Raw genomic sequence first — 13,821 nt, forward strand, 5'->3', positions numbered from 1 at the left:
CGAGTAATCGATGCAAAGACATTTCTTGTGTTGCTTCAGAGGATTTTTAACAACGACGACTTGAGCCCACCAGGAAGATGAACATGGCTCAATGATACCGTCAGCTAGAAGGCGAGAGATTTCTGCCTCGATAAAGGATTGATCATCTTGGCTGAAACGCGTTATTTAGTGACTATGGACTTACATCGGGGGGAAAGATTGGCAAACATGGAGGGCTTGTCGAGCGAAGCCGCCGAAAGCGCACAAAACGGTACTTTGGAAATAGTAAGCTCCGGCTTTGACCCTCCAAACTCAAAAGTGAGTCTTTTGTGTTGTTTCTGGAAATCCTGTCCCAGGAGCACATCACTGCATAGGTTCTTGAGCACCCCGAGCCAGGTGGAGAAATAAGTGCGGCCATTGAGAATAAGGTCGACAAGACAAAATCCGGAAGAATTGGTGGTCAGTGTCGTCAGAGCCATTGCAATTTCCCTGTCCGAGGGGGTAAATGCGCAGTTTTAACTTACTGACAGCCCGTTCACTAATGAAGCTGTCAGAGCTGCATGAGTCGATTAGTGCACTCAAAATGTGTCCATTTACCGAAACCTTCATGGCTGCATGGGACAGACTTTGGGGAAAAACAGCTGTGATGGGAGGAGGGGCAGTTTTACCCTTGACAGCTGTAACCTTAGTAGTGGTTCTTGGGGGAGGAGCAGTTTTATTGATTGCAGCTGTAACTTTAGTAGTGGCTCTTGGGGGAGGAGCAGTTTTATAGATAGTAGCTGCAAATCTAACAGGAGCTCTCGACCGGTATACCTTAGAAAAGTGGCCTTTCTTACTAACAGCGGCTCTTGACTGGCATACCTTAGAAAAGTGACCTTTCTTGCTGCAATGATTGCAGGTCGCATTACGAGCAGGACAAAATTTCCTATAATGGAATGCACCTCCACAGAAGAAACACTTCCTTCCAGATGGCCAAGATGCCGCTAGGGTGGGGTCATCATCAGTGTAGGTTCCTAGGGTAGGGTTGTCATCAGCCGGGTTGGAGTCGTCATCCGTGAGGGCTTCCGCCCGAGGCCTATCGAAAGAGTCACTAAAAGTGATAGCAGCAGCCCGAAGGCGTGGTGAAAGATAGGTGTCTGCATTCCTCTTTGCTAAGTCCAGAGAACATGCCTAGCCATAGGCAGCCTGTAACTTGAGGGTTTTATTCTCCAACAGACGCTGACGTATGAAGGGAGACGCAATCCCATTAATAAAGGAATCATGAATTAACTCCTCCTGGTACTGCTCAGCTGTAACAGCTTTACGATTACAATCCTTGCTGAGCCTGCAAAGTTTCTGAAGGAATTCATCAAGTGATTCCCCGTGTTGTTGTCGAGTTGTGGCCAGGAGATGCCGAGCAAAAATTTCATTTGGGGACTTGACATATAGCTGCTGTAGTATTTGGATAGCGGTGTCATAGTCTACACAGTCTTCGATATAATCAAACACATGAGGGGATACATAATTAGCAAACATTCGTAACTTGTTAGGAACATTCTCACCACACTCCTCAAGGAAGTTACTAAAGGTACAATAGCAGTGTTTCCATACCTTAGCGGCTGTAAGTGAATTCGGGTCCAGGTCGAGACGGGCAGGTCTGAGTAGTTTCTCCATGATTGATCGATTACTTGTCTGAGTTCCCTTCTACAGTTCGAGTCATGGCTGGCTGTTCCCGAATCACCCAAAGCGTGGAGTCGATATCAAGTTGATTAAATTGATGTAATAAAACTCACTACACACTTGGTTTGAGCATAAAGCAAGGCTTTAATCAACTTGTTTCAGAACATGGAGGTCTAGTTGTACTTCACTAGTTCCTTGTCTTACAAAATGTCCCTGGAAAGCTGGGGCCGACGCCCGAGTATTTATACTCCTTGGACGGCGCCACCAGCTGGCCGTCCAACGTTATTTCACATGTAGTTTCTTGATGAATGATGAGATTTATAACAGTTACCCCCGCCACAAACCTCCATGTCAATTTCACAGGCGTGGGTACTATCATCGCGCGCGGTAGCAAAACCAGTAGCGCCCCCGTTAGCACCCCCGGAGGCACTAACGGGAGGCGCTAAGGTACAGAATTTCTCCCCCATTGTGTCTCTGTCCTTCATTTGTTCGAACATATATATTACATAAATCTTTCTTTACTTTATTTGTTAATTTTTAATTTCTTTAAGATATTCTTTTTTAATTATGGCTCACCTTACTACACTTTTGTCATCTAGGCCTAGAAATTCAGTGGGCCTTGCGCCCACTTAGCGCCTAAAGAGGTCTTCTGCGCCGGCGGGGTTGGTAGCGCGGAAATTGAGTGCAACGTTAATGGCGGCGGTAGCCGGTAGCGCTGCGCCGGCACCGATGACGTCATCGGTGTGCGCAGCGCCCTGGTTCCGCCCCGATGCCGGCCCGACGCCCATATTCAGTTGCGGCCGCCTCTTCCGCAGCGGCCACAAACAACGTTCATGAAACACGGCCTTCAAGCAGCGTTAGTGGGGCGCATAAAGGTGGAGGTGCGGCCGGCCGCTTTTTCGGCGGCCGCCTGCCCGCACCTCCCTCCCCGGCCTCCTACACCACCCCCCCCGCGGCATTGGTGGCTGATTCCCACGAGCCCGGCACTTCTCCGTGGTGCCGGGCTCATTTGCTGGCAGAATCCAGCGGCAATCTCACGGCTGCAGGCAGCTCCTCCTTAAGAGAAGGAGGAGGCCTGCAGTACCCCAGCCTGCCGCACCGCATCGGGTGGCGCAGCGGCAGCTGGAGCGCTGAAATTCAGTTTCAGCGCCCCAAGCGGAGGCGGGCACACCCTGGAACAGCGCCCGGTTCCAACTTGGGGCGCTAAAAGTGAATTTCTGACGGGCGCAACGGGCTCCGGGCGCTGCGCAAACTTTTGGGCGCAACTGAGCTGGCGGGGCCATACCTAATTTCTAAAATGTTTCTGTTCTCCTCAACTTCCTCTGCTGTTCCCCTTTAACCTTAACTTCATTTAGATGTTCTCCCTTCAAATCTAATTCTGTCTGTTCTGTTTTTTGAAGATACCTAAAGGTAGTGGTCTGTTGTTAATTTGCTCTCCTTTTACATTACCTGGTCACTCAATCTTTATGACCATCCTGAAGCTATGAAGAGTGGAGCTCTCGCATGGTGATGTATTTCACTGTTTTGTCCTTACTTACAGCACCCTTAGTTCCATACTGATAGCTCCCACCAGAATCTATCACCCACTGTTTGGTATGTTGGCCAATTGTTCGTCTTCGGTGTCAGTAGGCCTAGATGTTTGAAGATTTTTTATTTGATCGTAGGAGCCCTCCCGAGGATCAACCATGCTTGTTCAACCAAAAGTGCATCCCTCAACTGGAAATCCGTCCCTCAACCCCATGTATACCGTGCACATCCACTTCCTCAAATTCAAAAACAATTTTCAATTACTCATGTTCATTCTACTAATTGAGCCTTTTTTTACTGTGACTGTTGCCTGACCCATTTCAGCCTGCCCTAGTTCCAGGTGTTGCCCAGCCTGGCCCAGCAAGGCCAAGACTATACGCTTCTCAGTTGCCCTTACCCAAACCTCTATGCTTCCCAACCTGGCCTCTGAAGACTCACCTACTTCCCATGGCCCGTACTCATTTTAATTCAAAAGCAAAATACCATGGATGCCGGAAATCTGAAATAAAAAGAGAATGTGCTGGAAATACTCAGCAGGTCAGGTAGCATCTGTGGAGCGAGAAACAGAGTTCACGGCCCAGATTTTCCATTCCCCATGACGGCATATGGTGTACACACAGCATACGCCGCCATAATCATTGTAAAAGGTCCGCAAGTTCCGGGTTTACACATGCGCTGCGCGTGCACGAAAACCCACAACGTGTGATCTGTCAAGGTTTGCCTTGACAGATCATCCGCACCCATCCAAAATTCACTTTCGCTGGCGCAGAGTTGGGCTATTTGCTCAACTACTGCCCAGCAAATGCCCACGAAGCCCTTATGCCTGGTAAAAGCAGGTAGGGCCTACTTTCACCAGCATAAGGGTTAATAGAAATATTAAATTTAAAATTTAAAAGTAAAAAAATCATACACAAACATTTAAAATTAGTTTCTGTAAATTTTGGCCCGGATTAAAATGCTTAAAATTATTATTGAAAAAAATTAAATTTTTATTGTAAATGTTTCATTAAAGGGACATTTAATTAAATTTGAAAATGGGAGCATTTATTTTTATTGCTGTTGTGTAAATTATGTAATTATTTGGGGATTCCTCATATGCTTATGGCAAAAGAATATGAGGAATCTTCCTTTCTGATAGGAGGACCGGGCCCAGGTGATCCCAGGGATGCTTCCAAACCGCCTGCGTCCCTAGGATCCATGGGCCTTTAGGTCTGCAGGCCCAGGACTCGAAGTCTCTGAAGCCTGGGAGCTAGCAGATTTTTTTTATCGGGTTGGAGGCGTACTCCGGAGGTACGCCTCTGACCGCAAATTCCGGCCCAACGTTTCAGGTCAGAACGGAATGGAATTTTAATTCAATTGCCAAAGGATAATTAACAGTGAAGACTACAAAATCCAGCACCAGCACCATCTACACTTGGACACAGTGAGTGAAGTTAGTGCCTGGCTGAATGGATACAAACTGGACATCATTATATGAGGTCAATCCCCCTCCAATAGGCTCACGCTCAGCCACACTGAACACATTCATCTGAATAGACTGCAGTCTTTCCTTCACCTTTGGTATAGTGCTCAGTAACCACATACCTCAGTATTATTTAACTACAAATTGCTAAATCTTTAATTTTTCACAAGTTGATTACATTTTTTAAATGGTTACAATTTTTACAGATCACTGATATTTAACTACAGCTGGCGTAAACATTAAACTCACATCCTACAGAAATTGTAAGAAATTAATCAGCTCTGTCATTATAAGCTCACCTATAACTATTGTCATGAATCTTATCATTCATGAAGAAATGACTCATGAAATAACACTGGGCGGCCAGCTGGTGGCGCGTCCAAGGAGTATAAATACTCGGGCATGGGCCCAGCTTGCCCAGGACGTTTTTGTAACCAGGAACTAGTGATGTAACTAGAATCTCATGGCTTTAAACTAATTAGTGGGGGGGAGGTTTTAAGAGAGCGAAAAATAAAAATGACAGCAGAGAAGGCAATAGAGCAAGGTAGCAGTGGGGGAATTAAAAACCAGAGCATGTCAGGAAGGGACAGAATGTATAATGATAAAGGTAAAGTAGTAAAAGGGGTAAAAGCAGGAATACATTGTCAGAAAACATATTTGAAAGTTCTTTATCTGAATGCACGCAGCATTCGTAACAAAATTGACGAGTTGACAGTACAAATAACTACACATGGGTATGATCTGGTGGCCATTATGGAAACATGGCTGCAAGATAATCATGACTGGGAACTAAACATACAAGGGTATTTGACAATTAGGAAGGACAGACAGGAAGGAATGGGAGGTGGGGTTGCTATGTTAATCAAGGATGGAATCACTGCAATAGTCAGAAATGATATTGGGTCAAAGGATCAGGATAGTGAAATAGTTTGGGTGGAGATAAGGAATAATAAGGGGAAAAAGTCACTAGTGGGCATAGTCTATAGGCCTCCTAACAGTTGCAACTCTGTTGGTTGGAGTATAAATCAGGAAATAGTTGGGGCTTGTAATAAGGGAACAGCTATAATCATGGGGGATTTTAACTTTCATATTGACTGGACTAATCAAATTGGGCATGGCAGCCTTGAGGAGGAGTTCATAGAGTGTATTAGGGACGGATTCCTTGAGCAGTATGTAACTGAACCAACCAGGGGGCAGGCAATCTTAGATCTGGTCCTGTGTAATGAGACAGGATTAATAAAAAATGTCCTAGTAAAGGATCCCCTTGGAATGAGTGACCATAATATGGTTGAATTCCAAATTCAGTTTGAGGATGAGAGAGTTGGATCTCAAACCAGCGTACTGAGCTTAAATAAAGGAGACTATGAAGGTATGAGAGTAGAATTGACTAAAGTGGACTGGGAAAACAGATTAAAGTGTAAGACGGTACAAGAGCAGTGGTCTACATTCAAGGAGATATTTCACATCTTTCAAGATAAATATATTCCACTGAGGAAAAAGGGGAATAAAAGAAAAGACAGCCATCCGTGGCGTAATAAAGGATAGTATCCAACTGAAAACAAGGGCATATAAAGTAGCCAAATCTAGTGGGAGGATAGAAGATTGGGAAGCATTTAAAAGCCAGCAAACAATAACTAAAAGATTAATTAAGAAAGGGAAGATAGGTTATGAAAGTAAACTAGCAAAAAATATAAAAACAGATAGCAAGAGTTTCTACAGCTATACAAAAAGAAAAAGGGTGGCTAAAGTGAACGTTGGTCCCTTAGAATATGGGACCGGGAAACTAGTGGTGGGGAACATGGAAATGGCAAAGACGCTGAACAAATATTTTGTATCAGTCTTTACAGTAGAGGACACTAAAAATATCCCAACACTGGACAAACAGGGGGCAATGGGGGGGGGAGGAGCTAAACACGATTAAAATCACTAAAGAGATGGTACTCAGTAAAATAATGGGGCTTAAGGTGGATAAATCCCCCGGACCTGATGGCCTACATCCTAGGGTCTTGAGAGAAGTGGCGGTAGGGATTGTGGTTGCATTGGTGATTATTTTCCAGAACTCCCTGGACTCAGGAAAGGTCCCGGCAGATTGGAAAACTGCTAATATAACACCCTTATTTAAGAAGGGAAGTAGACAAAAAGCTGGAAACTATAGACCAGTTAGCCTAACATCTGTGGTTGGCAAAATGTTGGAGTCCATTATTAAGGAAACAGTAACAGAGCATTTGGATAAACATAATTTAATAGGACAGAGTCAGCATGGTTTTATGAAGGGGAAGTCATGTTTGACAAATTTGCTCGAATTCTTTGAGGATGTAACATACAGGGTGGATAAAGGGGAACCAGTGGATGTGGTGTATCTGGACTTCCAAAAGGCATTTGACAAGGTTCCACACGAAAGATTACTGATCAAGATAAGAAATCACGGGATTGGGGGTAATATACTGGCATAGGTGGAAGATTGGCTATCTAACAGAAAACAAAGAGTTGGGATAAATGGTTCATTCTCAGGATGGCAATCAGTAACTAGTGGTGTTCCGTAGGGGTCAGTGCTGGGACCCCAACTCTTTACAATCTATATTAACGATTTGGAGGAAGGGACCGAGTGTAACATATCCAAGTTTGCCGACGATACAAAGATGGGAGGGAAAGCAGTGAGTGAGGAGGACATAAAAAACCTGCAAAAGGACATAGACAGGCTAAGTGAGTGGGCAGAGATTTGGCAGATGCAATATAATGTTGGAAAGTGTGAGGTTATGCACTTTGGCAGAAAAAATCAAAGAGCAAGTTATTATCTAAATGGAGAGAAACTGCAAAGTGCTACAGTACAAAGGAATCTGTGGGTCCTGGTGCATGAAACACAAAAAGTTAGTATGCAGATGCAGCAGGTGATCAGGAAGGCCAATGGAATCTTGGCTTTTATTGCAAGGGGGATGGAGTATAAAAACAGGGAAGTCTTGCTGCAGTTATACTGGGTATTGGTGAGGCCACACCTGGAATACTGGTTTCCATATTTAAGAAAAGATATACTTGCTCTCGAGGCAGTTCAGAGAAGGTTCACTCGGTTGATTCCGGAGATGAGGGGATTGACGTATGAGGAAAGGTTGAGTACGTTGGGACTCTACTCATTGGAGTTCAGAAGAATGAGAGGCGATCTTATCGAAACATATAGGGCCAGAAATTCCAGAACGGGGCTTGCAGCGCGTGCAAGCCCCGTATTTACACTTACCCCGCGCAACTGCCGATCAGCTCCAGGGACGCCTGGAATTGGTGTTTCCAGAAGAAGAATCCCGGGCAGCGTATGACGTCACGCCGCCCAGGAGTGCAGCCAACGCGAAGTCAGGAGCGTGCAGTGCAAGTGAGACACGCCCCTTGATGTCTCAGTTTCACTGGACACGCCCCCAATGTTTCTGTCAAGCTGCTAACCATTTTTACATGCAAAGCAGCAGTTTAAATAGGTTTTTGGAAGTTTTTTGAAGATTTTGGTAACTTTCATAAACTTTTTAAAATGTTTACATTATTTTGAGTAATCTGAAGTAGTTTTAAAGAGAATTAAAGCAATTTAAAGACTTTTAAAAGCCCTAAAAGAATTTTTTTAATTCCATTTATTTATTTAGCAATGTCGTCGTCATACGTGTCTTCACACTGTTCCCTTTGGGGAACTGTATGAAGTGGTGGAAGGATTTATGGCCATGATTAACGCTCATTCTGTGACCGTAACCATCTTTGAACCAGCCATTAGGGCGGTTAGTCCTATGGCGGGAGGGTTTTACGGGCTCCCACAAGCTATACAAGGAGGGGGGGCCACCCACACCCACGGACGCAAATATCCCACTGGATGTCAACCCAGAATTTAGAGCCGGAGCTCCGACTCCACTTGCCGGGACTGTCTGGAGCGGGGTTCGAAACCCTACCCTGATCTGGCCCAGCGGCGGGGATCCTGCCGCTATGACAAAGGCCCAATCCAATTAGCAACGTGAAATGGCAGCATAGGGCTCCAGTCACGGGGAGGGAAAAGGCGCAGGAAACGTATGGGTGTCACCTTTTGTGCGGAGTGGGCCTTTTGCGTAGCAGTAAGCATCCCCGCCGCTGGGCCAGAAGGAGTAGGGTTTTGAACCCCACTCCAGACAGTCCCGGCAAGTGGAGTCGGAGCTCCAACTTTAAATTCTGGGTGGACATCCAGCGGGATGCTTGCGTCCGTGGGTGTTGGTGGCCCCCCCCCCTCAGATGGGTTGTGGGAGCCCGTAAAACCCGCCCGCCATAGGACTAACCACCCTAATGGCTGGTTCAAAGATGGTTACGGTCACGGAATGAGCGTTAATCACGGCCATAAATCCTTCCACCACTTCATACAGTTCCCCAAAGGGAACAGTGTGAGGATACGTACGATGATGACCTCTTGCGCAATGCACCTCCTTGGACCCTCAGTGGCAGATGCGAGGGGGCAAGTTGTGCAATTGTTAAATTTTTTATTTTATTGACGTAAAATGTTGGCCCAGTAATTCCCTTCCAAATGCGCTAGTACGGTCGGGGTACTTACGCATCTGGCCGGATGAAATGCCAGTTTTCAGCATGCACAGTGCATGTGGGGAAAACCGGCATTTCCTGTCCTCTGAACGAAGGGGTTCAGAGGCAGAACGCGTGCGGCTGCACAGGCAGCGCGTGCGCAGTATAATTCGCTGCTTTCATTAATGCTTTCAGTGAGGTCCAGTCATTACAACTTACACATGAAAAAAGCATGGGTACAGTTGCTCCAGAGGCTGCGGAGGAAGATATTTCTTATCGTGGAGCTTCTGAAAGTATGTATGTCTGTATATATTCCTTTGCGTGTTATGTATATATTCCTTTACTTATGTGTATGAATGTATTATTTAATTATGACTTTCAGAGAAAGTAACTTATTGGAAAATCATAATTAAAAATATACATTCATACACATTAGTAAAGGAATATAAAACATACATACATATACGTAAAGGAATATATGTGGACATACATACATAACTCATTCTCACATTCCATTCACACAGCCACAATTGCTCCTTCTACCTACCGTTCTGAAAACCCGTTTAAAAAAAAAAATTAAAGTTTAAAACTTAGTTAAAATTTCTTAAAATAACTTCCCTCCCTTTCCCAAACCTAAATATTGCATTTCATAAGCTCCTCCATAAAATATATCTCCTTCCCCAGCCAATGAACAACTTTACACTTGCTTTTTTTAATTGCAAGTTCTAGGGACTTACCCTCACTGAATCCATCAGTGAAATCTACAAAGTTCACTGCGCAAGACCTGTGAATAGACCTCGGGTCTGGAAATGCCGGCGTTCCCCGCATGCGCTGTTCCTGCTGAACGCCGGCATTTCCAACGGCCAGATGCGTGAGTAACCCAACCGTACTCACGCTTCTGGCCTGGAATTTCTGGCCCATAAGATTGTGAGGGAGCTTGATCGGGTGGATGCGGTGAGGATGTTTCCACTGTTGGGTGAGACTAGAACTAGGGGGCTTAATCTAATAATAAGGGGCTGCCCTTTCAAAACTGAGATGAGGAGAAACCTCTTCACTCAGAGGGTAGTAAATCTATGGAATTTGCTACCCCAGAGAGCTGTGGAAGCTGCAACATTAAATAAATTTAAAATGGAGATAGACAGTTTCCTAGCAGATAAGGGAATTAGGGGTTACGGGGAGAGGACAGGGAAGTGGATGTGAGTCTAGATTTGGATCAGCCATGATCCTATTGAATGGCGGAGCAGGCCCGAGGGGCTGTATGGCCTACTCCTGCTCCTACTTCTTATGTTCATATGTTCTTATGTTAGTGAGTTTTCTTACGTCAATTTAATCAACTGAGTATCGGCTCCACGCTCTGAGTGATTTCGGGAACAGCCAGCTTTGACTTCAGCTGTAGAAGGGAACTGCGACGTAGTAATCAATCCATCATGGACAAAGTAGCCAGACTCGCCCGTCTTGACCTGGACCCGAATTCACCTACAACTGCTAAGGTTTGGAAACACTGGTATCGTACCTTCAGCAACTTCCTCAGGGTGTGTGGTGAAAATGTTCCTGATAAATTAGAGATACTTTCCAATTATCTATCTCCTCATGTGTTTGACTATATCGAAGACTGTGTAGACTATGACTCCGCTATCCTAATATTACAGCGAATATATGTTAAGGCCCCAAACAAAATTTTTGCTCGGCATCTACTGGCCAAAACTCGACAACAACCCGGGGAATCACTTGACAAGTTCATTCAAAAGCTTCGCAGGCTCAGCAAGGATTGTAATCTTAAAGCTGTCACAGCTGAGCAGTACCAGGAGGAGTTAATTTGTGATTCCTTTATTAATGGGTTCGTGTCTCCCTTCATATGCCAGCATCTGTTGGAGAATAAAACCCTCGAGATACAGGCTGCCTATGACCAGGCATGTTCTCTGGACTTAGCAAAGAGGAATGCAGATACCTATCTTGTACCACATGCACAGGCTGCTTCTATCACTTTTAGTGACTCCTTCGATAGGCCTCGGGCGGAAACCCTCACTGATGATGACTCTAACCTAGCTGATGACAACCCTACCCTAGAAGCCTTCACTGATGACTACCCTGCCCTAGCGGCATCTTGGCAATCTGGAAGGAAGTGTTTCTAATGTGGAGGTGCATTCCACTAAAGGAAATTTTGTCCTGCTTGTAACCCAATCTGCAATCATTACAATAAGAAAGGTCACTTTTCTAAGGTATGCCAGTCAAGAGCCTCTGTTAGTAAGAAAGACCACTTTTCTAAGGTATACCGGTCGAGAGCCTCTGTTAGTTTTGCAGCTACTATCTATAAAACTGCTCCTCCCCCAAGAGCCACTACTAAGGTTACAGCTGCAATCTATAAAACTGCTCCTCCCCCAAGAACCACTACTAAGGTTACAGCTGTCAAGGGTAAAACTGCTCCTCCTCTCATCACAGCTGTTTTTCCCCAAAGTCTGTCCCATGCAGCCACGAAAGTTTCGGTAAATGGACACATTTTGAGTGCACTAATCGACTCATGCAGCTCTGAGAGCTTCATTAGTGAGCAGGCTGTCAGTAAGTTAAAACTGCGCATTTACCCCTCGGACAGGGAAATTGTAATGGCTCTGATGACACTGACCACCAACTCTTCCGGCTTTTGTCTTGTTGACCTTATTCTCAAGGCCGCACTTATTCCTCCACCTGGCTCGGGGTGCTCAAAAACCTATGCAGTGATATGCTCCTGGGACAAGACTTCCAGAAACAACAGAAAAGACTCACTTTTGAGTTTGGAGGGTCAAAACCGGAGCTTACTATTTCCAAATTACCGTTTTATGCGATTTCGGCGGCTTCGCTCAACGAGCCTTCCTTGTTTGTCAAACTTTCCCCCCGATGTAAGCCGATAGTCACTAAATCACGACGTTTCAGCCAAGATGATCTACCCTTTATCGAGGCAGAGATCTCTCACCTTCTAGCTGATGGTATCATTGAGCCATGTTCATCTCCCTGGCGGGCTCAAGTCGTCGTTGTTAAAAATCCTCTGAAGCAATACAAGAAACTTCTTTGCATCGATTACTCACAAACTATTAACCAGTATACCAACCTGGATGCCTACCCACTACCACGCATCGATGACATGGTCAATAACCTTGCCAACTACAAAGTATTTTCAACTTTTGATTTAAAGAACGCATACCATCAAGTACCGTTAAAGGACTCTGACAAAAAGTATACAGCCTTTGATGCCAATGGTCAGCTTTACCAGTTTTGTCACCTTCCATTTGGGGTCACCAATGGGGTGGCCATCTTTCAACGGGCAATGGATAGCCTAGTCAAACAGGAGAACTTAACGGACACTTTTCCATATCTGGATAATATCACCACTGCTGGTCATGACCAGAAGGAGCATGATGCCAACCTCCAAAATTTTTTGACGTTCTCCGTCGTCGCAACTTAACCTTAAATGAGTCCAAATCTGTGAAATCAGTACCATCAGTCAACATCCTTGGCTACTGGGTGGGCAACACTGTGATCAAACCGGATCCGGAGCGACTTCGTCTGCTTCAGGAGCTCCCTCCCCCTACAAATCTCGGCTCTCTTCGTCGGGCACTCGGCATGTTCACCTATTATGCGAAGTGGATACCCCACTTCTCCGACAAGATCCAGCCCCTGCTTCACGCGAAGTCATTTCCGCTGGAGACAACGGCTATTTCAGCTTTCAACCTCCTCAAGCGATAACTGGAAAAAGCCACGCTTCGTTCCATCGATGAAAATCTCCCTTTCATGGTCGAGTGCAATGCATCGGAGGTGGCGATCTCGGCTACCTTGAATCAAGGTGGTCGACCCGTTGCATTTCTGTCCAGAACTTTGCAGGGTAGCGAGCTCCATTATCCTCCTGTCGAGAAGGAGGCTACAGCTATCATCGAAGCAGTACGTAAATGGAGTCATTTTCTCGCTCGTCGCCATTTCACACTTATAACCGATCAGCGCTCCGTGGCTTTTATGCTGGATAATCGGAAACGCACTAAGATCAAGAATAACATAATACAACTCTGGAGGATGGAATTGGCCGCCTTTGGATACACCATACAATATCGACCCGGCAAAGAGAATGTAGCCCCGGATACCCTCATGCATGCATTCTGCTCTTCCATGTCAACTTCGACTCTTGCAGACCTTCATTCTGACTTATGCCATCCTGGCGTTACCCGTATGTTGCACTTTGTGCGATCTAAAAATCTCCCATTTTCTACGGAAGATGTGAAAAGAATTTGCTCCAACTGTAGAATTTGTGCGGAATTAAAACCGCAATTCTTCCGTCCATCTGATTGCTCGCTCATATATGCTATGCAGCCTATACAGCGACTCAGCATTGACTTTAAAGGGCCATTGCCTTCCTCAACACGAAACACCTACTTACCTACTATGGTGGACGAATATTCACGCTTTCCCTTTGCTTTCCCCTGTCCCAATATGCTTACTTCCACAGTGATCAAATGCCTCGATCTAGTCTTTTCCCTTTGCGGTATGGCCAATTTCATCCACTCTGATCGGGGTCCCTCCTTCATGTCAAGTGAACTCAAAAGTTATCTTTCCCAACGGGGAGTCGCCACAAGTAAAACGACACCGTAGCATCTCATCGGTAACGGAGAGGTTGAGAGATACAATACTATCATTTGGAATGCTGTTCATCTTGCACTGAGGTCACG

The sequence above is a fragment of the Somniosus microcephalus genome, chromosome 5 (assembly GCF_052327205.1).
Source record: "Somniosus microcephalus isolate GS21.2 chromosome 5, FLI_Smic_1.0, whole genome shotgun sequence".
NCBI classification, from domain to species: Eukaryota; Metazoa; Chordata; class Chondrichthyes; order Squaliformes; family Somniosidae; genus Somniosus; species Somniosus microcephalus.